At 38.5% G+C, this 27,065-nt stretch overlaps 1 long non-coding RNA gene across 1 annotated transcript in view; it reads right to left on the bottom strand.

Annotated features, from left to right (window-relative positions):
• Window positions 1-26,792, bottom strand: part of LOC103146373 (uncharacterized) — a 51,884-nt gene extending 25,092 nt beyond the window's left edge. Inside the window, exon 1 of the long non-coding RNA XR_001663645.1 lies at window positions 26,672-26,792. This is a non-coding gene — a long non-coding RNA (uncharacterized LOC103146373). The remainder of the gene's footprint in view (window positions 1-26,671) is intronic.
• Window positions 26,793-27,065: the final 273 nt, after the last annotated feature.

Below are 27,065 nucleotides of genomic sequence, written 5' to 3'. Positions count from 1 at the left end.
GTTCCCATGACAGGATGGGTTCGTTTAATCTTTAAAATAAAAGTTGTTTTTAATTTAGTCTAGACATGTTGGAAAAGCTTTCTAGCAGTAATTCTTTTCGAGAACAGGAACTCTGGCGCCACGTCGCGCTTGCTCCGTTATCAACACCTCAGTATGCTCCACCATTAAAAGTTACTTCTTTTCCAAACTAAAGAGCTCAAATCTATAAAATAAGGCTCAGGTTGTTGTTTTTGATCCTCGTTTGTGTCCAGTGGCCAAGTTTGAATTTTTAGAGGTTTTTGATAAACAACTCTCAATAGGTTGTAACCCTATTGGTCCGATGTGTTGTCTAATAAACCACTTTGTGATAGTGCAGAAGAAAATGTTACAGTAATTGCTTATTGCATCTTTAAAGAATTAAGTTATATTAAAAATCATTCAAATTAAGCCATATGGCTGTCGATAGTACAAAAAAAAATGGTGCATTTTTAGAAAGTGTGTGTCCGGGCCCTCAAGCATTTACAGTTAGCTACAACTAGTCAGCAGTGCAAGTGAACATAGATTTACCTGGATGCAAATAGGTTTGAACTGCCAGGTGCCGTTTGTGCTCATTGTCCAAAGCGCACAGAAATCCGAGACACTGCGGGATGTTGGCAAAGAGGATTACTCTGCAGTTCATGAAGCAGGGCCTCAACTCTATGAGATGCTACCATCTGGATATGATGACTGAGTGTGGAGCATGCTATCGGAGTCAGTAAACACAGGTGTGACCTTCGGTTCTGACAAGCATTCACGGCAGCAACCATAGGCGTTTATCTTTGATTAAAATAAAAAAAAGTTCTCTCTGTCCAAATGTTCAGGTTTTCTTCTTGGTCGACGACAAGGTATTTGATTGTATTTCACATTATTTTACATCTCAGTAAATTGCAAATATTTGCCTGAGCTGACTTGAAAGGCTTAAGATTCTTTACCCTATTAAGTGGAAAAAGAAAAAAAAAACTGTTTAAAGATTAGGGGGCCTAATTACGTCTCTGCACACAGACTGCCTGACGGCACTTCTGTTGCTCAACTAAAACGCGATGCAAGCGGCCATATCCGAGGAACAATCTATGCAGATAGCCACCGTTTCCTCCACGCTGGCTTTAGTCCATCCGGCTAAGATCAGCCGTTCCATCGGATTATCATCGACGGGAAGTCCGGACCTGCTGAGAGAGGCACTTTCCCTCCTGATTCTCTATCTGACATTGGGACGGACAACAAACAACTCTTCTTCTTCTTTTTTTTTCCCCCTCCGCTGGGAGTGCAGGGTTCCATAATCCATACTGACCTTCCTTGGCTGCAATTCACTTATTTATTTTTAGTCATGCTTGAAGAGGACAAACCTTATCTCACACTGTTGATGCAGAAAGCACTGCAACAATTTTCCCAGCAGGGATTCAACCTTATCACTGTTTTTATTTTTGATGAATGGCGAGAAAGGATTGATTTGAAGTTGCTGTGACTCAAATTACCCGGCAAACCTCTTCAACTGCGACGGTCGTATCAAAGATGTAAAATATACCATGTGGAAAATCCTAAATGGTGATCAACATGTAGACCTCTGAGGTGACCACTGTTTGTGATGTGTATCAGGAAACAACATGACTTTGTAGGGCCAAACGACAAGGAATTTGAGTGTCCTGAAAAAGAAAAAAATATATATTTTGACAGCCGCATTCCTGTTGTCGTTAACCTCTCATGAGTACAGTAGTATTTGGTGGACACATGCCAGTGAATAAAAGCTTCACAATGCCGGTTACGACCAAACTCAAAATTTCCCAATCCGTAAGAAATGCTAGAAAATGTTGTTTTTCATTTTCACATTACAGTCATTGTCACAAGTGGTCAATTACAGACAGGAGTGACAAAAAAGTGCTTTTACATATCTATGTAGGATGCTTGTTTGCTAGGTCACCGGTCTTCTGGTCTCAGACAACATTTGTGTTGCTTCTTTGACTTACTCATCCTGACCGAATAAATCACTTTATAAATCGTCACTTTATGAGTTGAAGCTACGGAGTTTGCAATTGCTGCTTCGGCTTTCTGCATCCATAATTTGTGTGTGCATTTATGCCCAAGTTCAATATTTAAAACGCAACATCACGGTTCTTCAGCGACTTTCAGGTCTGGTTTTAGAGGTTCTGTTTCTTTCTCATTCTACTGTCTTTAGGTACCAGCCTGAAGTCAATCAAAAGGGAAAAGTTGTAAATTTAGTGAAATATGCCCTTTAAACAATTCTAGTTGTAAGTAATAGATCCATCCGTCTTTGTCACAGATGATTCCCGACTGATTACACGTCCACCTAATCTGATATTTGACTCTATTCTTCAGACATGGCAACATAAATCTTCAGGCAGATACCAATCTGGTGCAAAAAAAAAAAAAAAAAGAAATTTCCCTTTCTCAGAAAGTGGGAGAAAATATCAGATTTTTTTTCTCTCCTCATTGGTTTGCTCTTCATTTTATCTCAAATGGCAAAAAGCTTAAAGAAAGATTAACAATTAATGAGGCATGTGTTTCCCTTTAAAAGTCTTAATTACTGCAAAGATCCGAGACAAATTGCATTAAACTTGGAGGTAATTTGATCATCTTTGAGTGTTAATATCAGAAAATGAATTCATCCCACCTCTGCCACAGTGTGTTTGCGTAGACCCGGTGCAGCCGCAGCGCTTTTCAAGCTTCAGAGAGAAGAAAGTACAGAAGCAAAAAATAAATAAATAAAATGGAGGACAGGGGGAGTAAATGTTAAAATTACCATATTGATGGATGTTACAAAATAGGGGGTTCATCTTTTTCATCTGAATTTTAATAATGCATAATCATAATGGCCATTCCTTGCCATATTTGCATAGTTTCCGGAATTATTCAATTTTTAGGTCATTTCACAAGCAACATTTTCTTTTTTTCTTTTACTGCTGTTTAGGCTCGTCTGTCAGAAGGTTACACTTGCAGCAGATATGAAGGCGCGCAGACAGTTTCTTTTTATGAAAGCACTAAGTAGAACGTCTTTTTGGAATGAAAAATATGAATGAAAAAAAAATAAGTTTTTTTTGTTGAAGTTCTGGATCTAGTGATGTTTCTGCAAAACATCCTGAAATTTTTCCTTGTTTATTTTTGTCTTCCCAAATCTTGGTCGCCCTTCGTACTTGTAAAATATCACAATATCAATATCATAAAAAAAAAAAACACAAAACTATCTTCAAGACGAAATGCCTTTCTCCCATTCCTTATTTCTGAATGTTTTGGGCATGACAGATCCCTGCATAATGGATATTATTATTATTATTATTATTATTATTATTATTATTATTCCTACCACCTTTTAAATCTGTTATTGTTGAACCTATGTTTTTTTTTTTTTTTTAGAAACTCTGCTCGAACACCTCTTGGGAAAAATAATTACAGGTTTATTTGAAATTCAAGTTTTGCTGCACAAATGTAAGGAGAAAGAAAATGTGTCTGACCAGCTGGTTTTCTTTTCAACAACACAAAAGTTTAAATGAATACTAAATTAGGTTTTTTGCATTCAACAGAATCTGCTTTTCTGAAAATGTTCAGTGATATCATGATGTTTACAGACACAAAAATGTCACTGCTTTGGTCTGGTTAGACATTTTAACAACCTTTTATAACGCCAATAAAAAAAAAGAAATCTAAAATTAAGAGACTGGGGGTTTTAGATTAGTTGGGATCTCACCTTTCAAACAGCAGATTCAGTGTTCAGAAAATCCAGATTATGTCAAATTTCTGTTTCAACCAACAATTTTTATTTTACATTTTTTGCTATTTGCAATTATATTCATGATTTGCTTCTAATTAGATCCATTCGTCAGATTAAAGGTGAAAATGAAATCCTTCTAAAATAATATTTAATAAAAAATTATTTCATTAAGCCAACATTTCTTTATAAATTTATACTTATGTTAATGTCAATGTGAGTGCTTAAAAATATTTGCCAATAAGGTTTTTCTTATACTGTATTAAAATATTTTTTATATGTTTGGATGTACCATGCTAATCTTAACTAACAATTATTTGTCAATCAGTTATATTCAAGAGTTATGGATGTCTGGATTCCTAACATTCAGTGTTTTGTTGTGAGACATTTTGACAGTGTCACTGATCCACTATCACCACGTTTGGATGAACCATTATTGGACATGTTTCTGCAGATGCTCCACTAAGGTCTCCATGGCAACTCCTTGACACTTTTTTTTTTTCCTTTTTTTTTGAAAGTCAGCTTAGCGAGCACGTCGCAAGGAAGTACAACCGGAGCACCCCACACAAAAGTGCCAAAACAATTTGGTCGACGCTCTAATCCTGTTTTAAGCCCTCAAAGAATTATCATCTCCTGCATTAATGGGTAATGAAAACACATCCTGAGCAGCTAAATCCGACTGCTTTTAATATATTATCAGACTTGCAGCATCGTGCGGACTGTACGCATCATCTGCCACGTCGGCCATTTGTCCACCTCCGTCCTTTGCAGCCGAGGAGCCTGTATTGAAATTCATAACAGAAGCTCGAGTCGCATAAATGTTGATAGTCTTATATCAAGGCATAGACAGCCCATCCAAACCAGGCCGAGTGAATCTACATAATCTATCAATAAGCCGTAAAGCTTTGTGCCTTCAAGACGACCCGGGAGATCGATACTTCTCTGCAGGTATCGACAGGACTTTAAATGGTGGCTTAACACAATGTGCAAGCTCTGGAAACATTTTTCACACTTACCCTATTATCTAGTTGCACATTTGTTTCAAAGACAAAGCCTATTCATTGAGAAAAGGGAGTGCTCTGCAGACTAGCAGGGGCATAAATGAGGTAACTTTTAAAGGGAGAGTTAATCTGAAACTGCTTATTATGGCCATGTTGTGACATAAACTACAGAAGCGAAAGCAGCAGCAGTAAAACACAAGCTAGTATCTGGCATTTTCCCATAGCTTTACACCTAGTAAAAGTGAAATACGTGGTCATTCCAAATGATGTCATAGCAGTTCAGCATTTTGTTCAATATTTCCGCAATAGCAAAGAGAGGTCGAGGTAGCAGAATGTTAATCAGATTAAGAAAACTGAACTAAATGAACGATTAAGAATTATTTTTAATGGGACCTTTTTTTTTTTTTTTTTGGTAAAGATTTTTTTCTTCCAATTGGGATAAAGTAATTTAGGTAACAGTGCTGTGGGGTAATCAAATATTTTATACCCTTAAAAATGAATCACGCTGTATGTACTATATTTATTGGTGAAATAAAAAAAAGAAGCTAATTTTAAGATCAAATCACAATGGTGAACTAAATGAAATGTCCGATTTAATAACTAAATGGAGGCTGGGATTGTATGGGCATGTATGCACGGTAAACGATCAAGCCCTTTTTTCATCCTTCATCACATACAGGAGTCTTCAACTACTGTTGTCGTTCTGTCTGTAATTCATCTACCTGTAGAGCTTCAGTCAACTGTGTGTCTGATTTCCACGTAGACAGCTTTTGGCAAATGATTCCCTCCGCTTGGTTTTCAGAACTGGGTTCAATGAGGACGTACATTATTTTCAAATAAAAATCGATGTAACAAGTTTTATTCTCTATAACTCCATTTGAGGTGAAAGGGAAACTCTACCTGCAGTCTTTCTATTATGTAACCTGCCCAAAGAGTAGCTGAAATAATGGCCATGAAATCTCATGGCATCTCAAGCAAAGCAGTGATTTTTCTAAAGCAGGAGAATGATTGTTAACTCAGAAATAACTGGAACTAAAATACAGTTTGAGATTATCCTGTGGGCCACGTCAACACAAAGCGCAACCATGCTGGTGTTAGCCTAGCATGTTAGCAAGCTGCCATGTACATATATATATATAAAAGATTCAATCAAATTAAAGAAAAATTCAACAAAACAGCTGGACTTGAGTTATTCAGATCCACAATCATTTATGGCGGATTTGAACTCACTGCATATTAAAAAGGTATTACAACCGAGTAGTCATTTCAGGCTGTCCACACATTAATGGAACCAAATTGTTATTTATTGTTTTGTATTTTCCTTCCAACAGATCTGTTTTTTCAGTTCAACTGAGGTGGTAAAGTTTAAATGGAATTTATCAAGATCTCATTTGCTTAAGTATAAAAAAAAAATGTAGAATTTTAAGGTTTGTGTACACTTTTAAACTTTTTTCCATGTCTTTGATTTGCTTAATCCGAATATAGTAACAGACTTTGCAACTGGCACAGAGAGGGAACAAAACACTGATCAGAATATCCTTCGATTTTACTTCCATTCTTAGATGAACTCCAATAATGACCTTATCCTAGAACGGAAGTGAATATCCAGATCATATTTTGCCACTCCTTCAACAATTAAAAACAATAAGTTACCACTGTGAAATTGTCAAATTGCTTCAGAAGTTTAAAAAGAACGCTTTAGCTTCAGCCGTCCTGTTCTTTGAGTTAAAGGCTTTTTTTTTGTACCACAAATGTACACAAGCAGTTACCATGAAAAGGAAAACCCGTGCGCACGGTTTCTTATTAATGCCGCCTTTAAATAATTAGCAAACTCTTTTTCTGCGCAACAACTTAAAATAAAGCCGCCATTTTTCCATGCATTTCCCTTTTCAACAGTCAAATTAATTCCTTCAGAAGAACCAACACTGTTGAATTAATAACGGAAGGACAATGTTGACAGCCTAAAACCCATTAAATGCCAGACGCCTCGTGCGTTTTCTTTCCCCACAGTCGCACATTTGTAGAGAAGCAACAGGTCATGTGACTGATGACTGTTCTTCTAGTTGCAGCGGCGATCAATCAGGGATGATACACATCTCATTAATCCACATTACTAACATCTATCCTTTATTTATCAAACCATTTGCTTTTAAATGAAACCCAAATGCTCCAAAAGACCTGATGTTTGTTTACTTTAAGAAAAAAATCTAATTATCCACAGTTTCTGCCCCCTTCCTCCCGGGCCGCAGACCTTAAACAATTAAAGCTTTTAACCCAGCTGGTTGGTTTCATTCTGACTTCCCACTATCTGCTATGCTGCGTCTCCCAGCATGACGGAGACTCTGCGGAGCATGATGGAGCAAATAAGAAGAAAAAAAAAAAAAACGTTTTCCTTCAACATGAAAGCCAAGGAGTGAGGGTGGAACGCCTCGAAACAGAAAACGGCGGCTTTATCTCTCACAGAGGGAGAGCCTTGAGGTATTCCGCCTAGCACTTGAAAAAGACTGAAAACTGCCAGCTTCTCCTCTATTATTTTTTATTTTTTTTGGCTGCCTGTGATGTGCATCTTGTGAGCAGGCAGTTTAGGAGCAGGAGGCCCGATGGATGGCTGTTGAACTAGTAAAAGCAGAGGCGGAGCTGAAGTGCTGCATTAGGGGAATATAGGCTAAGTGGGCTGTGAAGTGATTGAAAACTTAAGAGACGGATTCTGGCACACAGATGCTTTTTGGAACGATGCAGCTGGTCAGCATCGCAGTCCGCAGAATAGAGAAAGGCCAGTCAGAGCAAGCTTTACATGTGCTTACTCACAGAGTTTGATTCAGTCATTTCAATCTTTGGACTGGAGCAGAGACACGGGCTTTAGGTAAACATAGTGACTGTTTTTGTGCAAATTACAGCATTATAATGTAAATTATACTTTCTGGCATTCAATGTAACGTTACTAAACATCCCTTGGCCTACAGCATGTTCACAGAGTGAAACGACTGTATGAAAAAACATATCTAACCACGAAACAACTGGGGAACAGAAACAAAATAAAAAACCCTGCGGGGTTTGCTCCCTAACTGAACACATTTTTCACCACTCATTGTTTTTTGGCTTCTTTAAAACCTTTCCCTCCCCTGGTCCAACACAGTCTGAGTCAGAACCATCAACACACAGGTTGTTTTCTCCTTATTTTTGAATCGCAGTGGCTGTTTTTCCGCTTATGACATCATAAACATGTCTGAGACCAGCAGCTTGGAGACCCAGAGCATCTGAAAGCGTCCTGTGTGAAACCCAGGCCAGCTGTAATCCAAGTGGTGTATGACCACATGCTCGTTAAAATTCAGGCAGTATGTATACAGTCTGCATCCACAGCAGCGCCTGTTTCATCCGCTTTATTAATAAAACTCTAGTTCATTTGCCTAAAGAGTCCGATTAGTTTGGGGGGATGCGAGTCCGCAATCGAACTCTCACTGGGACCAAAAAGTCAACTCTTAAAAATCTAGGTCTCAGTTTGGTTGAGGTGAGATCTGGTGGGTTCTGAATGCATATGTGAATGCCAAACAGACCGAAGACGGCGCCAAAAGCAGGAAGCAGACTATGGCACAGGGAATTCTGGGTAAATACAAAAAAAACAACAAAAAAAACAAACAAACCCGTGTCTTTAGTGCTACCATGACAAATAACTCCTGGTCTTTTGCCAAAGACAAAAGGGAAATCCTACAACCACCAAAACCTCACGAAACGCCAAAGTTTACATTTCATGAGGTAGGAAGTAGTGCTCAGTTCTTCAGAGATTTTCATGTCTTCTTCTTTCAGCGGTTCTTAGTGCAGAGCCGCCACAGTCGAGGGGGTGAACAGGTTGCACTGCACGAACACGAAATGCACCAGATGAAATATTGCAATTTTAGTCTCCAGTCGAACCAAGTGTAGCAGATTTGTCAAGTGTGAAAATAGTCTTAATTTCTGCTCTGGTTTCAACCGACTGTGTGGCTCTTATGTACACAGGCATTGCTAAAATGACTTTCATGCAAAGTCAAATGTCTGTTCAGTTGTCTCTGATACAGCACTTTCATAACAAGTACTACAGCTACTTGATTGTGGTATAAAACTGCACAATGTGCCAGGGAAATACAAAATGCAGCCTCCTTCAATAAGCAACATGCATTTGTAAAACACAGCAGCAATGAATAGAAGTAACAACCTTATGCGGCGACACAACTCGACTCCTTTTGCTGCATAAAGGATCATTAGGGAAATTAAAAGTCCTCGCTCCGTCTTTTTCCTTTAACACATAGCCACTCATCAAATTAATATATTGAACATAAAAAGAACGATTTTTTTTTGTTGTTGTTTTTTTTTAAATCAAGAAAATAACAGTTTTTTCTGCGCAACAATAGGCAGCCACACTATATGGTTTAAGACAGGATGTCATCATCCACATACGGTGCCTTCTTTTGTTCTTTTATACAGTAGTCATATTTTTGTCTTCTGGCTCCAAAATATGATGAAATATCCTCTTTATGAAAAGATTATAATCCGTTCCATAAACTGGAATAGCCTGTCAGGTAGTTTATGGTGTATGTGAAAAAGTAATTGCCGTCACTTGTTTAAATTATGAATTAACTACGACTAGCCACGTTTTGTTTTAAATGCTGAATTTAAACTAGTAGCACAACGAAATAACTTAAACAGAAAGCAGCTGGAAACAAAAGGCTCCACAAGACATTGAAAGCATCTGAAGAAATTCAAGAAGAAATGAGAAATGCACTTAGAACAAAAGTTTTCCAAAATATTCATTTTTTTTTTTTACAAAATATTTAGTCATTAGCTTTTATGTGATAATTATTACATGCCATTCTTTAATTCTGTTTAAAAAATAATTTGTTTTTATACAAATGTTGTATAAAAACTACTTTTTAGTTACACATTCATTTACTAGTTTAAGCCATTTGAATAAAGTGGTAAATTAATTCATTTAAACTTAATCTATGAATTAAGCACTTCTGTAGACTCTGTGTAACTTGTTGGCGTTTGGCTTTGTTGATGCAACTACCGTTTTCAGCTTCAGTAACGATTTGTCAGTGGTCGTCGGCGAAAGAGCAGGACTGTTCAGTATGAAAGCAGATTTGTTTTCCCGAGCCACTCTGGAGCTGAAATTTGACACAAAAGTGAAACTCTTTTCAACTCATCCCTCAAAATCATTCAGTGATAACAAGCCAACCATTGTGTGCAATCCATAAGTCTTGTGATCAATGCCACCCCTTCCTGCCACAATCCGCCTGCAGCTAATGGCATGATTAGAGGCATGAACGTGGGCTAACACCGAGGCCCTTTTTTTCCCCCACGTGGAATTGCCATTAAAAAGTCTGGCCTTATTCTGCCATATCCATCTGCCTCGTACAGGAAACCTGTTAATTGATGGATGAGGACGTTACAGGAAATGGCAGGAGTCGTTATGGTGGTGATTTTCTTTTAAATGTTCCTGCTACTTAGCTGCTGGAAGAAAGGATGAACGACAACTTTCCTGGACCCCGGACAGCTGAGAGAAACGTGGGCTGGTGATGCCACGTCAGCAGGGGGTGAACGAGTGAAGGGTGGATGATTGATAGGGACTTAAAATGGAAAGAGGGACACCCACCTTCTCTCTCATCATGCCAATAGCAGCAGTGGCTGTAATTTCCCAATGCTGGGTGGGTTTTAATGAAAAAGGACTGTTTTTTTTTTTTTTTTTTTCCCACACATCGTTGCAGGGTTTCTCATTCCCTGCATGTCTCTGTTCTCACTGGCTACTTGCACCCAACCACTTTCACTGCAGACGATTTCATTATTGACAAAATGTACTAATGAAATGTCACCTCTGACAGCTGCCTTAGACAATTGATGTGCCAGAACTTTTTTTTTTTACTTTATTTCAGGTTTTCTTCTCTTTACTTTTAGTGCACCTTCTTTATTGATTTTCTTTTCTGGAACCGATTCCTCACATCATACATTTTGACCTTTTACAGCAAAAAAAAAAAAAATATATATACATACATATATATATATATATATATATATATCTTAATCCTGTGCAGAGTTCTAGGCAAAAACTCAGTATATTCAACCTAAAACATCTTGGACATTGTGATAGCATAATGACTCCTCTATTATGAAAAACATTATTATGGCAAGGTAGTTTCTCTAAGGAATGCTCATACAGGAAATTAAAAAAAGAGCCTCTAAAGTCAATTCAGATGGTACAACAGAAAAGCACAATATTCCTCATTTTAGCCTCAAATGAACGTAAACCAGGATTAGTGACATCAGTTATTTACATCGCAATAAAAAAAATTATATTCTTAAAAGAAGGACTAAGAAAACACAGGCTGTGGTTTCAAGAAAAAACGAGTTAAAGACAAACAGAAACATAAAGATTGCACACAACAAACTCAATTTTCAAGTCGTTAAAGTTAAATGTATCACTTTCCCCAGAATCTATTTGCTTTTGATGCTCAATCAAACGACCTTTGTGCTGCTAAGTCAACTGTGTGTACATGCTAAATTAGCCTCTCGCTTATCAGCTAAAAATTTCCTGGGGGCAGATTTTCTCCCGTATTATCTGGCAAATGCAGGTATCTGAATTTCTTCATAAAAAGTCACAATGTCTTTCACTTTATCACTGCTTTTTGTAGTTTGGTTACCATTTTTTTAAATTATTGTTATACCCAGGAAGTAGTGGATCACAGAAAATTAGAGATGAAAAATATTCTGCAACTTCAGAACAGGTGATGATGCAAATTAACACGATGAAAATTGTCAACAATTGTTTGAAGTAGTACTAAGTAGCAATACCTACTGTGGCGTAAATACGCATTTACTCAAACCGCGAGTATAGTTTTAAAATGAAGTTGTCCTCTAAGGCAGGTAAGATGCGGATTTCTCATGCTTATTGCATGTTTTAATGTGAAATAAAAATTAAATTGTTTAATGAACATATGATAAAAGTAAGGCTGCACAGTTGGTAGCACTGCTGCCTTGCAGCAGATGCCCTGGGTTTGAATCCAGAAATGAGGTTTATTTGTATGCAGTCACGTTCCCTCTATGCTTTCCCCGAGTTCCTCCCACATTACAAAAGCAAAACTGTTCAGTTCTTAGAAAGCACAAAGAAGAAGGGATAATAAACCTATTCTGAAAAAAAAATAGATTCTCCAACGACAGACGACAGAAATGAATCCGTTTTCGTTTCCGGTTTTTGCTCGGCATATTAGAGAAGGAATCCATATTTACAATCCCCTGGCTCAACTTTTGGCACGGTTTCTATTTCTGCACATAGCGTTTTTTTTTTTTTTTTTTTTTTTTGGCTTCACAGCCCACATAATTTCATGTTATAATGACCAAAAAGCATGAGATTTTTCTGAAAACCACAGTGTGGTTGATTACTACTTGTTATTTAAGCTTTGGGTGTGCAGCATTTAGTAATCAGACATGCTGCACAGAGCGAAAGGGGCCCCAGAACACAAGGGAGCTTGGCCAGTGCTACTGCAAGCAACTCAGCAGCATCTAGAAATCAAACGCTAATTTTCTTTCAATTTCATGTCGCCAAAGTAGCAAAGCAGGTGCAAAAAGAGGGGAATGCCTCCCTCGCTCCTAAACCTTTAAAACAGCTGGCAGAAATGTGGACGAACTACTGCAGCTGCTCTCAGCCACAAAGGAGCACAACATGCTGAGCTTCAGCTAATACAAAAAGTGGCTTCTGTTTTCGCAAAAAAAAAGAAAAACGGAAGCCATTTTGAATGGTAGCAACCGATGACTGTTGGAGATATGAACCAGCTCCGCTGCCACCCAGCAGAGACAGGCAGGTTTAGATAACTATTGGATAGGAACACAGATATGCTTTTTATGTACTAAAAATAGACTTCGACAGTTTGTCATTTATAAAGACAAGTCGAGTTACAACTTCCCCGTAAATGGTGTTTAGAAAGTGGCCACAAAATCAGTGAATCTATTCTTTTTATGACGACATAAATAGTCACTAACGGAGTACATTAGGATGAAATTTGAATCCAAAACTTTTTTTTCAACTTTCCCCTAAACTAAAGCCTTTTTGTCAAGCCTTTGCGAACTCTGTGTCTTATCTGATAATGGGTCCAGAGAAAAAACAAAAAACAAAAAGTAGATTAGCAAAAATTTAGATTTGTATTTCTTTTAGTTTTGCTCAAGACATAAAGTCTTTGATAAGTGGTTGTCAGGGAGCTAATAGGTTGTTGTCATCACCGTGTCAGATGAAAATAATGTTAGATTAGCTTGGAGTGCTTTTGAACAACGCAGTGGGGGCATTTTAAAGAGAAAATATTCAGATTTATGTTTTAAAAAAGCATATGCGTAAGACGGCACGATTTGGTAAGCCAAAAAGCAAACAGAAGCAGCAGAGAGACATGCTCTTTTCTTTCCACTTTAAAACATTTTCCTTTCTTTCATATTTGGTAAACTGAGTCACACAATTTTGCAAAATTGCCACTTGTGAGAGGGAACGTTTTGTTCAGGGAAAACAGAAGTGCTCAAGGAAAATTGATGCTCCATAGCTTATTTAAAAGCAAGAATAATATTCTTATGTTTTTTTTTATTTGTTCTTATTTAAAACATGTTTTTTTCTGGTTCCCCCCCTTACTTTTCCCATAATTGGAGTGTTTAGTTTCTGCTACGTGGCTACTGTACGCAAACAACAAGCAGCATAATCTAAGGAAACAATCTTATAAAAAAAATAATAAAAAAGAGCTTATAGAAAAATAACACCTACTGAACATAAATGGGCTGCTTGTTTGGCAACAACAGAAATGTTCCACAACAACCTAAAATATTGTTTTGAAAAACACTTCAGTCCCCAAAGTAATTTATTCTAAGAGAAAAGGGACAGAGGAGGCACATTATAGTTGGAAAAGGAGGCGTTTAGGTGTAAAGTCAGGGTAGTTAGACAGAACAAGAGAGCTTAACACAGCAGGTTGTAGAAATGTCTCAATTTTGCAACAGGACCAGAAACATTATGATGGCAAGAAGAAGCAGCACTTAAAGGATCCTGAATAGAAAATCTGCATGGTAACCATGTGACGACGACGATAGGAGTGGGTTTTGAATGAGAGGAAGATTATTACACAGTCGTATTCAATAACTAAGAATATCATGTAAAAGGTGCAATATATCAGCAATCCAATTTATTAAGATGAACATTGCATTGCTACATTTAGACTAATTACACTCAGCCTGTTTTGGAGCCTTTCTTTCTGTTAATTATGATGATTTACCATCTGATGAAAACACAACATTTAAGATTAGAAAATTACAGCAAGCCAATTAAAAGAAAAAAATCATTTTCACACAAAAAGAAGGGCTTAATGAGACGTATACCTGCTCAAAAAGTTTTAGTTACAAAAGACGCTTCTAGTCTTTTGTAGAAAGCATATTCTAATCTACTGAATATGTCTGTAGTTCAGATTTGGACTGGAACATGCTTGAGAGCCCGGCGGGTCTTAGGAAATAAATCTGTTGGGCCTCAAAAGATATTTGAGCGCCACGCAGCCAGACGGGACAGGTTCGAAAAGAAAAGAAAAGTCTTCATTCATAAACTGATTTTGCGTTTATTTATGTTGCCTCTGACAAATATTTCAAGGGACTTGATGTTCTGAAACGCTGATGTGTGTCACAAAACGCAGGAAATCAGAAAGGACGGAGTCACTTTGTCACATAACTGTAACTTAACCCTGATTTAAACCTAATATGCACTACTGATAGTCTCTCTGCCTTCATGGTGCTGTTTGTTCACTAATGTTCTCTGAGAAACCTTTGGGACGTCACAATGAGTTCAATCTGTTTTATTTAGGGGTATCAGACTAAACAGCGCTGAACAGAAATGTACCTCACACCTCCAAAAAAAAAAAAAAGAAAAAAGAAATGCACTGAAGTTTTGGGTTGCAGTGAGACAAAACGTGAAAAACTAAAGAATTTTAAAACCATTTTTCACAAGGGCACTGTTCCACACAGTGTAACAAAAATAACCAACACCTGTGAAGTGTAATATGCTTAGTCATGTTTATCCCCGCGGTTCAGTTTGCAAAGCATATAAAAGCTAAATGCCTTCAGTTAACAGAGACGATACGGCTCTGCCTTCCTGAACTGGAAAAGCAGGACGTTAAGCTTATTGTTGAATCAACACGGCGCCGACAATCCACAGCCTGCAGCAGCAAGCTGCAGCTCCTTGGGTTACGTTCAGCAGCAGAGGGACATGCAAACCACCTCACTTCACCGCTCGCAGAACAAGAGAGAGGAAGAAAGCCTGTCCCCCCCTCCTCCTCCTCCTCCAACTCGTCGACTTTCATCTTGGGCTGTTGTGGTTTGTTTACAAACCACTGCCCTCCCCTCTTAATTTATGCTTTCTTGCATTTAACGCGAGGTGCTGCGTGATAATAATGACATTTTTATTGCCGGGGTCTCCTTTGGCTCTCTCAAAGCGGAGATCACAGGCGCATCCTGGGGCTACGGCAGGATTACTCTGCGGCGAGGCGTCGTGCGGCAGACATCACATTAAAGCTCCGACAGCTCCGAGGATGTTTATTTGCTTGATTTGCTTCGAAGATGGAAACGCACAAAGTAACGGGGCGATGAAGGAAAAAGTAAAATAAAATTTTAAAAAGTATATATATATATATATATATATATATATAAACAACCTCTTAGCTGGGATTTGATTTCCAGGGGGAACAAGGAGTGTGTGTGTGCGTGTGTGTGCGCGGCGCCCCTGAGTGACTTTTTGACAGCTGTTTGTTTTTGAAGAAGCTTGCGGGTAATTTATTTATTTCTCTGACGGATTGGGCTCTCTTTGCTCTCCGTGTAGGGAAAAACAAAAAAATAAAAAATCCTTGAGACCTTTTTGTTATTCATTGTTTGAGCAACACCACGACGTTTTGTGCGATATTAACAAACCCCCCCCCCCCCACCACCACCACCTCCGACATACATCCGCCGGCGGTAATATTTAATACATTTGCCTTTCTAATACGATATGGTGGAAGATAATAAACGAGCTAATGTGACCAATGAATATCACACCCACTTTCACAATGCTGATTAAGAATTAACTGCTTCAGCTGACACTTAGGCTTCTGAGCCAATTTGCTTTGGTAATTGAAGGAGATGAAACTGTGAGCACAACAGACTTGAGGCATTCTGTTGATTAGAACTGATGACTGCATTCAGAGTCTGCGCTTTTTTTCTTTTTGTTGTTGCATGATGAAACACCTGCAGAGCATCGCAGGCCGCTCACTTTTTATCCTATATATTAGGATATATGTTTTAGTTTGGCGTTGCTTCAGGGTGAACTGCCTCTTTGCTGTTATCTACCAATTTAACTAATGATGATATTCAACTATAATAAACTAAGTGCAGTCTTTTTGTTATTTCATCTGAGCTTTATTTTTTTTTTTTTAAAGTCTGAATGCAGGTGCAGTAGGCACACGGTGAAATGGTGGCCAAATCTCATTTTCAAGTGTTAACCGTAAACCAGAATCCCCAAGACTTTTCTTATTTATTTTTTTTGGGGGCGGGAGGAATGTAGCTAAAATAGTTTGGCATGAACTTGAGCCACATATTCCATCAGAAGGCAGAGTTTGTTTGGCAGAGTTAGTTTGGTATCTGCACTTTGATGCCCTTTATATTTTATTTGCAAAATATGACATTTATACCAAACAATATGTGGATTTCCACACATTTCCATTAAAATTTCAACATTTTTATAAACTTTTCAGGGAGTTTAAGTATGAAATACTGTGCATTCTCTTTTGAATAGTAGCTTGGTTTTCTTATGTGCAGCTCCCACTGCAGATAATTATGCAGCAAGCATTGCTCTGCTTTTGTAATATCTGAAACAACTTAAATCATCTTTATTTCAAAGTCTAGAAGTCTCAAATTTGTCAAAGGTGTAAGGAGTATCCTCGACTAACTGCAGATTACCAAGCATGAACTAAATACAGCACAGTTTGCATGTTTTGGTACCTTAAATTTGATTTGTAAGACTCTCAAAATTGCCAAAATTCCCCATCACCCTTGCCTTAATTTTCAAGGCATCATTCTATCCCTGGGTGTAGCTCCAAACAGGAAATTCAAATGTTTCGTGAGAATGATGATTCTGAGCTCAGGTATAAAACATACAAATGTTGCTACTACTATTAAGGATATTTTACAATGATAGAAATTATAATGGATTTGAAAACCTGAATGTAGCAAGCTACGTAGGACCTGCAACTCAGATAATACTCTGAATTGTGAAAGTATTTCTAAGCACATCTCATTTTTTTTATTCCAATTGTGCCCTTAAAAGAAAAAGAAAAAGAAAAAGAAAAAATGCAATCTCTTTGCTTTCACCACAGAGACTACTGAGGACCGTGCCCACCCCTATGAATAAGTGAAGCGAAGGGTTACAATAAGGGGTGAAAGGATGGAATGAGATTCAGGCTTTTGTGAGAAGCAAATCTTTTGTAGAAAGCCTCTATCTGCCAAAAGCTTTAGTCAATACATTCAAGACTTTTATTAATTTCCATGCTCCACAGAGGCATTGATCAGGGCTTCTGTTTTTCCAATGATCTCATTTCAAGCTGCAACATGAAACTAAAACGGTCAATACCGACATCTTACTCGGTTCTCATTTTTGGCTCGTCCCCTGGCAAAAAGAAGTGAGTATTTGTGACTCCGTGAGAGACTACTTTGGTTTCATTTAGTAATAATACAGGACCGAGAGGCACTGAGACGTAAAACTGGTTTAAAACTGCAATTCACTTTGGCCAATGCGAGTTAGACTGAGAGATAGGATTAGGTAAAGTGCAAGTAAACAGAAGTGGTGCAATCAGCCATACCTGGATTTATGGGAGACAGCCATTAAAAGATTGAGCACTGTCAGTAATCTCAAGATGTTGCTGCATCCACAAACGCAAATTAAAACCATGCAGGGGGAACAAAACAGGCTCAGCTGCCTGGAACTGACTCAACAGGAAACGTTTTAGGAGCCTAGCACTCGCACGGCTCCAAAATTAACTCAGGGGAAATTTGTAATTTGATGAGATGTTTCAAGTGAGGCAAAGCACAACCCCCTCTGCCCCCACGTCTTCTTTTAAAAACTATTAAGTAAACAGTCACGTGTGACGATTGAAATACACTATGTCAGGTTGGAAAGCTTAAATCTCGGTGCTACGGAGTCAGCAAGGCGATGAAAACCTTCCTCTGAAGTTTTGGTCCCGTCACACGGTTGCCGTAGGTTTGGAAACAAAGTGGAGGACCGCCAGGCACGTCACCGCAAAGGTACCGACCACGTACACACACTCAGCTGTGACAGACAGGGCAACCGGTGGTGTATGTATGTACGGTCCTGAACATACATGGCATTTTCCTCTGTTCAAAAGCGCCCATTAAATTAACTGGGATGTTTTTTTGTTTTGTTTTTGCTCTTCAGTAATGATGAGTTGTGATGAATTTCATGTTTCATGAACCCTGTTCAAGGATGCATCCCCTCTCTTTCCCACTGAATTTCGTAACTTGCTTGACCATAACAGTGCGGACATAAAAAACAAACAAACAAACAAAAAAAGTCAAGAGATCTAGATATAATATTCCAAAAGTCTCATCAAATATTGCCAAACTTTCAGGCTCAGTCATGTACCTTTAATCAAATAAGCCGAGGTCTCTTTGGTTTTTATTTACGATAAGATTTCTTTAAAAGAAAATTTTTTTTCACCAAAACGGTTATAATTTCCGACATGAATGGCATTCCGTTGTGTACTTTTGCCTTTATGAAAGGACAAAGGAGGAAATGCATAATGGAACAAACAGATAAAAACGATAGGCTCTATATTAGCTGCAGAGGAATGCGTAGCTATCGCAGCCCCTTTGTCCACTATTTTTCTTGTTATCAACACCAAGACCATATCTTTTTTTGGGGGAAAAAAAAGCAAACCTTAGCGAGGATCCTGCAGAAACTCTGCTGTGTGAGATAACACTGCAGTGAGGTGCCCTTTGCTTGCAGATAGGGCTTATAATGAGGTAAAAATGGCGAAAACATTGGATTAATAATACATGGGTCATTTGTAAATCAATGGAGGGAGCGACAGTGGGCCAGTGAATAGGCTCCAGGATTTATTCTGATTACGGACTCGCAATAAAGAGCCATTTACAACCCGAATGGGACAGCAAGTAATTAAGAAGGCTGCCTTAAAACAAAAAGAGAAAGAGTTCTGTGGGAGTTCGCCGTCAGCTCTGGGGGAGAGCCGCTTCATGATAATGGCCGCGTTGTATTTCACATGCGGTTGGGTTGGTAGCGGCCTGGGAAGGGCTGGTCCTTCAGGGAAACATGAGGTAGACATCTGTATCATTCCAATATTGGGACTGCACACCAGGGATCGGCGGCGCTGTGGGGTGGAGCGCACTGGAAATGCGTTCGTGGGGGATGAGGTGGTTGAGCGTCATAAACTAACATCGTAAAACATTTACACCTCCGGCTCCTCCGATATCCCGAGCATTTTGTCAAAAACAAACAAACCGGCTTCACGCCGACCGCGGCTCATTCTTTCAGGTTGCTCTAATTAACTCGCGCTTTATTTTAGCAGACTGCAAACGCGTCAACACATCGACTGCATTAACGTCAATCTGATTTTATCCCCCCCCCGACAGAATGATGGATTAAGTGCTGTTGGCTTGCAGTCGGCCGTCTCTTTAATTGGTTTGTCTAAATGTTTTATGAAATCAAGATAAAAATCAATCAAGCTCCCAAAACTGCTGATTCACCCGCAAACTGCGAAGGACGCTTTGATTGATTTAAGTGACCAAAAAAAAAAAAAAAAAAAGACCGCAAAGGTGATACATCCCTGCAGAGCAGCAGCTCAAGGTTAAACGGTGCTAGCCGGGCGATTCTTTTTTTTTTTTCTCCTAATAAAAGGCGGAAGGGGGAACGCCAACGCCCACACACTCGGCAGAGTCCTGTGGGTTTTTACTGCACAACACACACTGCTGCAGCTCCTGCACTGCAAAGAAGCTTTATAGATGTAAGGCGCAGTACAGTGTGATCAATTTCACACTCTGCAAACAACTGACGGTTGTCACCAGATGAAAACCGTTTCGCTATTAGAGCTTTAAACGATTGGCTTTATTAATCAGCACAATACTTTATCGTGTTAAGTTTTTTTTGGGTTTTTTTTGGGACTAAATGTTTGGAAGGAAGACAAAAATTTGCACAGAAATGATGATAGTTCATTGGTATGCTTTGCCACCAAATCGATTACCACATAAGACGTCACTTCTTAGTAGAGTTTACTGTAATTACCAGATGTTATTTTTCATTCATGTACCAGCTTTTAACAACAGAATGACTCTCAGGTGAAATCATTACTAACGTTCCACAGCAAATTAGGATTAATGGCGAAATTTCAAACTGCCCAGGCTTTTTGCAACAATCAAATTGCAAGAGAGCGATTTAAATTGTTAAATAAAATTACTATTATGAGCATTTTTCTCTAGCTGTGTGAAGTGCAAGGTCGATTTTGTGTTCAATCTGAAGAAAAGACTTGCATGGCTAGTATTGTTCAGCCTTTTCTATTTGTGTTTTGATTTGTTGATTGGTTTGTTTACATCTATGCTGGTTTGCATGTTGGGCAGTTAAATCTGAATTACAGTGGAAATTGAATAATTTTATCAAATACAGCGACAATGAAACACAATGAAATACGGTTGCGAATTGACAAAATGTGAACAACTGAATTCGGTATAAACACTTCACTAAAACATCAGAACACTTGAATTAAAGAAGAGCATATTTAGGAATACATTTTAAATTTTTTCCCCCCAATTTTGTAAAGTGCTTTTTTTTTTTTTTTTTTTTTCTCTTCAAAGTATTGCAAGTGGGGGAGAGAAATTGTGTGACCATTATGATGACAAAGACACCAAATGGCTCGTGATCGTGAGAAACATCCTGGTCCTATTTCGTCATTTCTTTGGGTTAGAGAGAAATGGTGTACTCTGTTACAGCCGGGTCGACAAGCATCCTGTTGTCCACAGGATGTGAAATGACACCGAGTGCTGCCGATGAACATGTGCCACATTCAGATCGCTCTTTTGCATCCATTTGATTTAAATTTAATGCTGAGAATTTTTTACAATTTTGAAAACCACACATCATCCGCCCGAAGCAAGTGTGTATAACTAAAGTACATCTGCCCGTCTACTGATCAATACACTTTAGCTCCAATTAAATTTCACCATTAGGGTTCCTACGCAGAGGAGGGCAATCATTAACTAAATGTCTTATTGTGGGAATAAACCCCACAATAAGACTGAAATGCTCAGTTTTATCTTGATGCATTTTTTTATGTGTCTGTGTGAAAGTCTAATTATGCTTTAATGGGTTTTGTAATTGCAGACAAATGGCTTATTTTGAATGAGGATCAATGTTTTTATTCAAATTAGATTGATTTCTAATTAAAAGCTAACTGAGCATAAATCAGGGAATTGCCTTTTAATGAAGGCAGCCAAAAAAATAACCGCCAGGTTTGCTGCGTGTTTTGCGGGTTGCGTTGAAACAACGAGTTTTTGCTTGCCGACTGCCTGCAGCTGTGATTCACACTGGCTTTACATAGATTTTTTTTTTTTTTTTCCTCCAGCAACGTGACATGCGCTATCTGGGATGTCAGCTGAAATGAGAAGACGGCTGAAATGCAAAGCCATTTCCTGCTTGTTCTATTGTAAAGCTCAGCCATGTTGCGCGCCTATTGTGTGGCTTCCTCCAAGTTATCTGTCAGGCCCGGCAAGCACCCTATTATTTTCTGCCATTTGACTGTCCTCTCTGCCACGGTGCAACTCTTCTGTCGTGCCATGCGATCAGTCTGATTCTTTTGACATCCAGCGAGCGGTATCCAGCGATCTGTAATGGCGGTAATGTTGCCTGTCAGAAAACGGTCCCCGGGAACGGGGTGTGGGAGAGGGAGATGAAGCTAAACAGAAAAAAGAAGAGGAAGTATGAGCCTATTGAAGGGGGGAGGGGGAGGGGGACAACTTTTTGTCTATGAGACCGGTTTTTACCGGAAAAAACCCCCCTGATATTTCCAATCTCTTTTAAACTTCTAAATTGTAAGGCTCTGAGTAAGACATGAAGTGCGTCAGAACTCCTCTTTGGTCGCCTTCGTTTTTCAGAAACTTTAGGTAAAGAGGAGGAGATATAAATAGATTATAATCCCACTGCCCTTGAAAAGGTGACGTCTTTGAAGGAGACATTGTGACCCAGCTATTACTCAGTACAAAGCATCACTGTCACTTTATGCCGGTACAGTCATAAAATGCCTCCGTTGCTTGTTGCACTTTTCAATGCTACAGAGAAAGGTCAGCGTTTTAAAAAAAAAAAAAGAAAAGAAAAAGGGCCTCGTTTATGTCCAGTTTACAACAATTCATGGGTCGAGTCGAACCGCAAGAAATGTTTTATTGCAACGCTTTTTATTGCAATGTTTTATTCTTGTCTCAATGAATGTTTACATTTTAGAAACGGACCAATGTGTGGCGTAATTGTTGAGGCATCCTAAAGGGACATCAAAGACCCAATAAAGTAACAACTTTACAAGGTTTACGCAGGTCTGACTCGGCCTAGCAAAACTTTAACTTAAGACGCTATTTTTGAGTTGCATCCATCAGTACAAAGATCCAACCAGTTTCAGAACATTATGCCAACCATCACCTTTAACTATTACAATATATAACAAAACCCTAACAATGTTTATTATGGTTTCTGTTGTGTGTATTGACAAAGACATTTTGGAGGCACTTCAAGGCAGAAATTGATACAAATCCGATTTTCTTTTGCCCTTACACAACCCGTGTCTGATCTTTTTATGACATTTTTTTTTTTACAAATGTTACCCAAACCACTTGGATATTTGTTTCTAGATGCAAAACCTATCGGATTTTTTTTTTTTACAAATGTGACCCTGTGCCTGTACATAAAAAAATGTCTCCTGTTTGGGACGTTCTGTTCTACAGAAAACACCAGGTTTTGGTTTTATCTTAGACAATGCCCAGATGTACTGCGTGCACTTGACCAATTAAAAGAGCCATGAAAATTCAGAGAAAATCAGCCTTCCAAGGAGGGAAGAGATAAATCCTTCAGCATACAACAATCTGCTGAGGATCCAAATGATAAGGCAGAAAATAATCAGCAAGGTCTTAAATCCTCCGCTAATAGCTTTGTACAGAGAGATGCAGAAACCAAATTCATTTATTTATTTGTTTTTTACTACTGCGTGGAAGACTGCAGAATTAAGCAGAACGTTAGTAGTTATCTCACATCCTCTGTTTGGTACTCTGTAGCAAAAGCTCTCCTGCAAACTATATAAAAATACCAGAAATAATAAATGTTTTCCAAAGTTTGCTTCACCCGTGTTCTCTCTCTCTCTCTTTCTCTCGCTCCATTTCTCTCTCGCCTTTTCACAATGACAGACGTTAAACATTATATCCAAATTGGATCTGGGAGATTTGAGCGCAGTCTGCATCTGCTCTGAGGGACACATACACTGAGGCGGCTGATTGTTCGAGGAGGCACCGAAAATTGTGCTGTCATGGTAGAAAATGCTGAGAGATTAATATGGGCGCATTTCGCTGCCATCATCTCGCTTTCATTATCGAGTAACAAGCACCGGAGAAGGGTGGGGGAAAACAAAAAACAAAAAAAAACAACAAAAAAAAAGAACAAAATAAATAAATCCCTGCTTTGACGCGCAAGCCTGAGATGCGAGTGTGACATTATGTTGACAATTCAGTATGTGGATTCGGTTCAGGCAGATGCAGACGTATCAAGGCGAGCCATTACTGTCTTTAGTAGATTGGCTTAGCTTTGTGCTGAGGTGTAATTGCGCAGCTGTCTGGCATTATTCCCCCCCCAACAAATTGGTTTAGGCAAGAGAGCCTTCCAAATCTAACAGTGAGGAGGCTGCATACCGAGTCTCCGTATGGTTTGCTTCTAGAATTTGATAATTACTTCTTTTGCATGAACTTACATTTATCTGCCATCATCAATGTTGCGCATTGGCAGTTGTGAGAAGTGCAACATTGTGTGATCTTTCGAGAAAAGGTCAGAATGTGTCAACAGAGTGACATTTTTATTGAATGTTCTGTCTTCTTACGCACGTTTCCATCGAGATGCAGTCGCTGAAGTTTTAAATCTATTCCGGTTTATGAATCTGTCGTGGGATCTCCTGAAAGATCCCACACCTAATGTCGCTGGAACGAACCAGACATTAAGCGGCTAGTGTGAGAACTGGCAACGGAGAAGAGGCTTTTGTTTGTCTGTCTGCAGCAGCTGCAAGTTTTGCTTGCGCCATTCAGAAAACAGGTAAATGTGCTCTAGATCTGTGCTGGACAATTGCACTGAGGAAACAATTTTCTGCTACATCTGCCCACACAATATTGCTCTAAAAGTCAGTTTTTACCGTGGAGTAAAATCACTAAACCTTTCTTTCACGCAGATTCTAATTTTGTTCTTAATACAATCAAATTTGTCACAAATTTAACCTTCTCAAAACTGACAATATCTGCAACCTTACATTATTATGGTAAAAGTTACAAAATAAAATATATTTGATGGTGAACATAGTGCAGTGAATAGAGACTTCAAATATTAATGCTTATTCTTTTATATATATATAACATATTAAAGCTCCAAAAGTCCATCAGCATGTTTAAACCTTTCATACATACAACCCCCAACAACTTGGGCTGGGACCAAAGGGGGTGATGAGGGCATTAAAATGGCTGCTCTTAGTGCAACCTAAACACAATTTTACCCAGGGCCAATGTACTGAATTTAAATTTGGTCTGTTTCAGTTAAATCCAATTAAATTTAATTGCAGCAAACATGAAATGAACTACGACCTCTAAACCAGTGGACGTTTCTAGGTGCTGATCCAATCCTTATGTCTGTATCATTGCTCGTCTTGTGTAACCGTACCGATGACGGGTTTCAGTTTAGGATGAATTAAGTTCATTTTCAAACTTATTCAGCAAGTAGAAACCTCTAAAAATTTACTAATGACAAAAAACATTCCAGACCTAACTTTACTTGATTTTACGTCAACAAAATTAAGACTTAAACATTAACCATCTTCTTTCAGACAGTATGTAAATAGGCAAACACATCAGTTGTATATTTTTTCAATAAAATGATTAAGTACGATTTCTTTATGGTAAAATATAACCTCAGATGTCAAGTCGCATTACAACAAAGCTCCGGATCATGGATTAATTAGATTTTGTGGACACTGAATCCAAGTTTGGTGGAATTACAAATGTGCTGCTCTTCTGTAGTTATTTTAATCTTTAAAACGTAACATCTGATTTTAAAGGAGATATTAATAATACAACTAATCATCATCGTAAAGTTTAAAACTTTCCTTTGACACACTTTCTTTCCAGTCAGCACAAAAGTCTTTTGGCCAAAAAAAAATAAATAAAAAAATTAAGAAATAAAGCGCAACTGATGACTGCAAGATTTTTGAAGCCTATTTTTCAAGTTCATAAAAATGTGAAAGATACGCTCACATTTTTATATACGGACCTTCGACTGCCTCATAAGATAATTAATCAATGTCTGCTGGAGGATTACTTTTTTCCCTTTGAAGGAGAAATATCAACTCTTGCCAGCTTTGAGACCAACGAGTTTGTAGAATTGCACAATTTCACAACTGCTACAGTAAAATATTAGGCATTTCTGGAAAAAAGAAAATATCCGCAGCACATGGCAAAGCAGATAGGGTAGGATTAATTTAACACAATATATTCTATACACACTGGTGATCACATGGCTCATCACTTGTTTCTTGTGCTACTTTTTTCTTGCTGCTTTGTCGTGTACTTAATTTAACCCATTGACCATCCAGTACGACTACATCCACTTATTTTCACTGGAATTTTAAAATTGTTTTAACTGCTTGAAATGTTTTTAGAGAAAAACACACTTGACTTAGTACACATGTATTTAGAGCTCCCATTTCCCCACTAAGGTACACTGCTGAAGTGGCCGTAAAATAACACCAGACGTGCAGTTTTCAAAGAAAATCATTTTCAGGGAAACTCATACCCAACAGAGAGGCCGGTTTTAGCGTGCGTTAGCGAAGCGATGTGAAATGTAAATTCAAGATTTCCCTTTCAAAGTAGCTTCGAGCTTTAAGGAATTGCAAAACGCTAAAATCAAAGTTTCATTTCAGCCCGCTGATGGTAATCCTCTTCCCATCGCTCGCTCCTTTGAACGTTTTTTGGTGAGGTTAAAAGAGGAACAATCGATAATGAAGTGAATCTGGCCACATTAGAGCCTCCATCTGGGATTTGAATGTTCTCTTCCCCCATAAATCCATAACATCAAGGTTAGAAATTGTGACGGAGCTAAAGGAGGGTCCCCCGGCTCCTACCCTCCCTCCTGATGCACACAAAGAACCAAAAACAATACAGCACTCTCAACCATTTAGGAATCCATTAGTATCCATCCATTTTTCCTCCATCAGTGTCATTCAGAGGCGTTATCTCCTTGTGGAAGTGTGTCAGGATAATGACGGAAATTTACCTAAATCTCCCTCAACTTAAATGTCATTACACAGAGGCACTTACACATATAATACTAAAGACATGTTCACTTCCGTCTCCAAGGCGTTCTGTTTTGCTGAATCTGGTCACGTCCGCCCTGTTCCCTCACCTGTTTTCTACAGGGTCACATTGCACCTCAGCTAATTGAGTAATTAAATATTTTTATATCCTTGCTCGTGCAAGAGGGGCCAGCCATATAAATACTGTAAAAGCTGGGCAAAGTTTTAGCTTTGAAGGTCAACCTCGTAGCCCTGGCTTCTGTCGGCCTCTTAAATATTTTATTGCTTCAAAATGAAAAATAGGATCCACAATTCAAACATACCTGCAAGCCATTTGGAAAGCCTCAGCCCCAGTGTTTACAATAAACAGGGTTTCAGTAACTATATTTTGTCTTCCATCGGGGCGAGATCACAGTTTGTTCGTGTTCAGCGCTGAACCAGAAAGAGAAACAAAATTTAGCCACATGAATGACTGAAACTGACGGCAGGACCTTAAAGATGGCATGGATATGGGATTGATTTTTTTTTTAACTCTATAAATTCTTCAGAAAAGGATAGAAGACACAAATATTTGCTATTTTGTGCCGCTGAATCACAGTAGCCAGAGACAAAACATAGAGTAGGCAAATTATTTAAAATATGGGTTTAAACTTAAGAAAGTGATCAACTGATTGAACCATCAAAACAACAAAATCTGCATACAGGTGTGGTTTTCAT

The sequence above is a fragment of the Poecilia formosa genome, unplaced genomic scaffold, assembly GCF_000485575.1.
Source record: "Poecilia formosa unplaced genomic scaffold, Poecilia_formosa-5.1.2 Scaffold157, whole genome shotgun sequence".
NCBI lineage: Eukaryota > Metazoa > Chordata > Actinopteri > Cyprinodontiformes > Poeciliidae > Poecilia > Poecilia formosa.
Note: the sequence above shows the minus strand (reverse complement) of the source record. Positions and strands in the feature narration are given on the sequence as shown.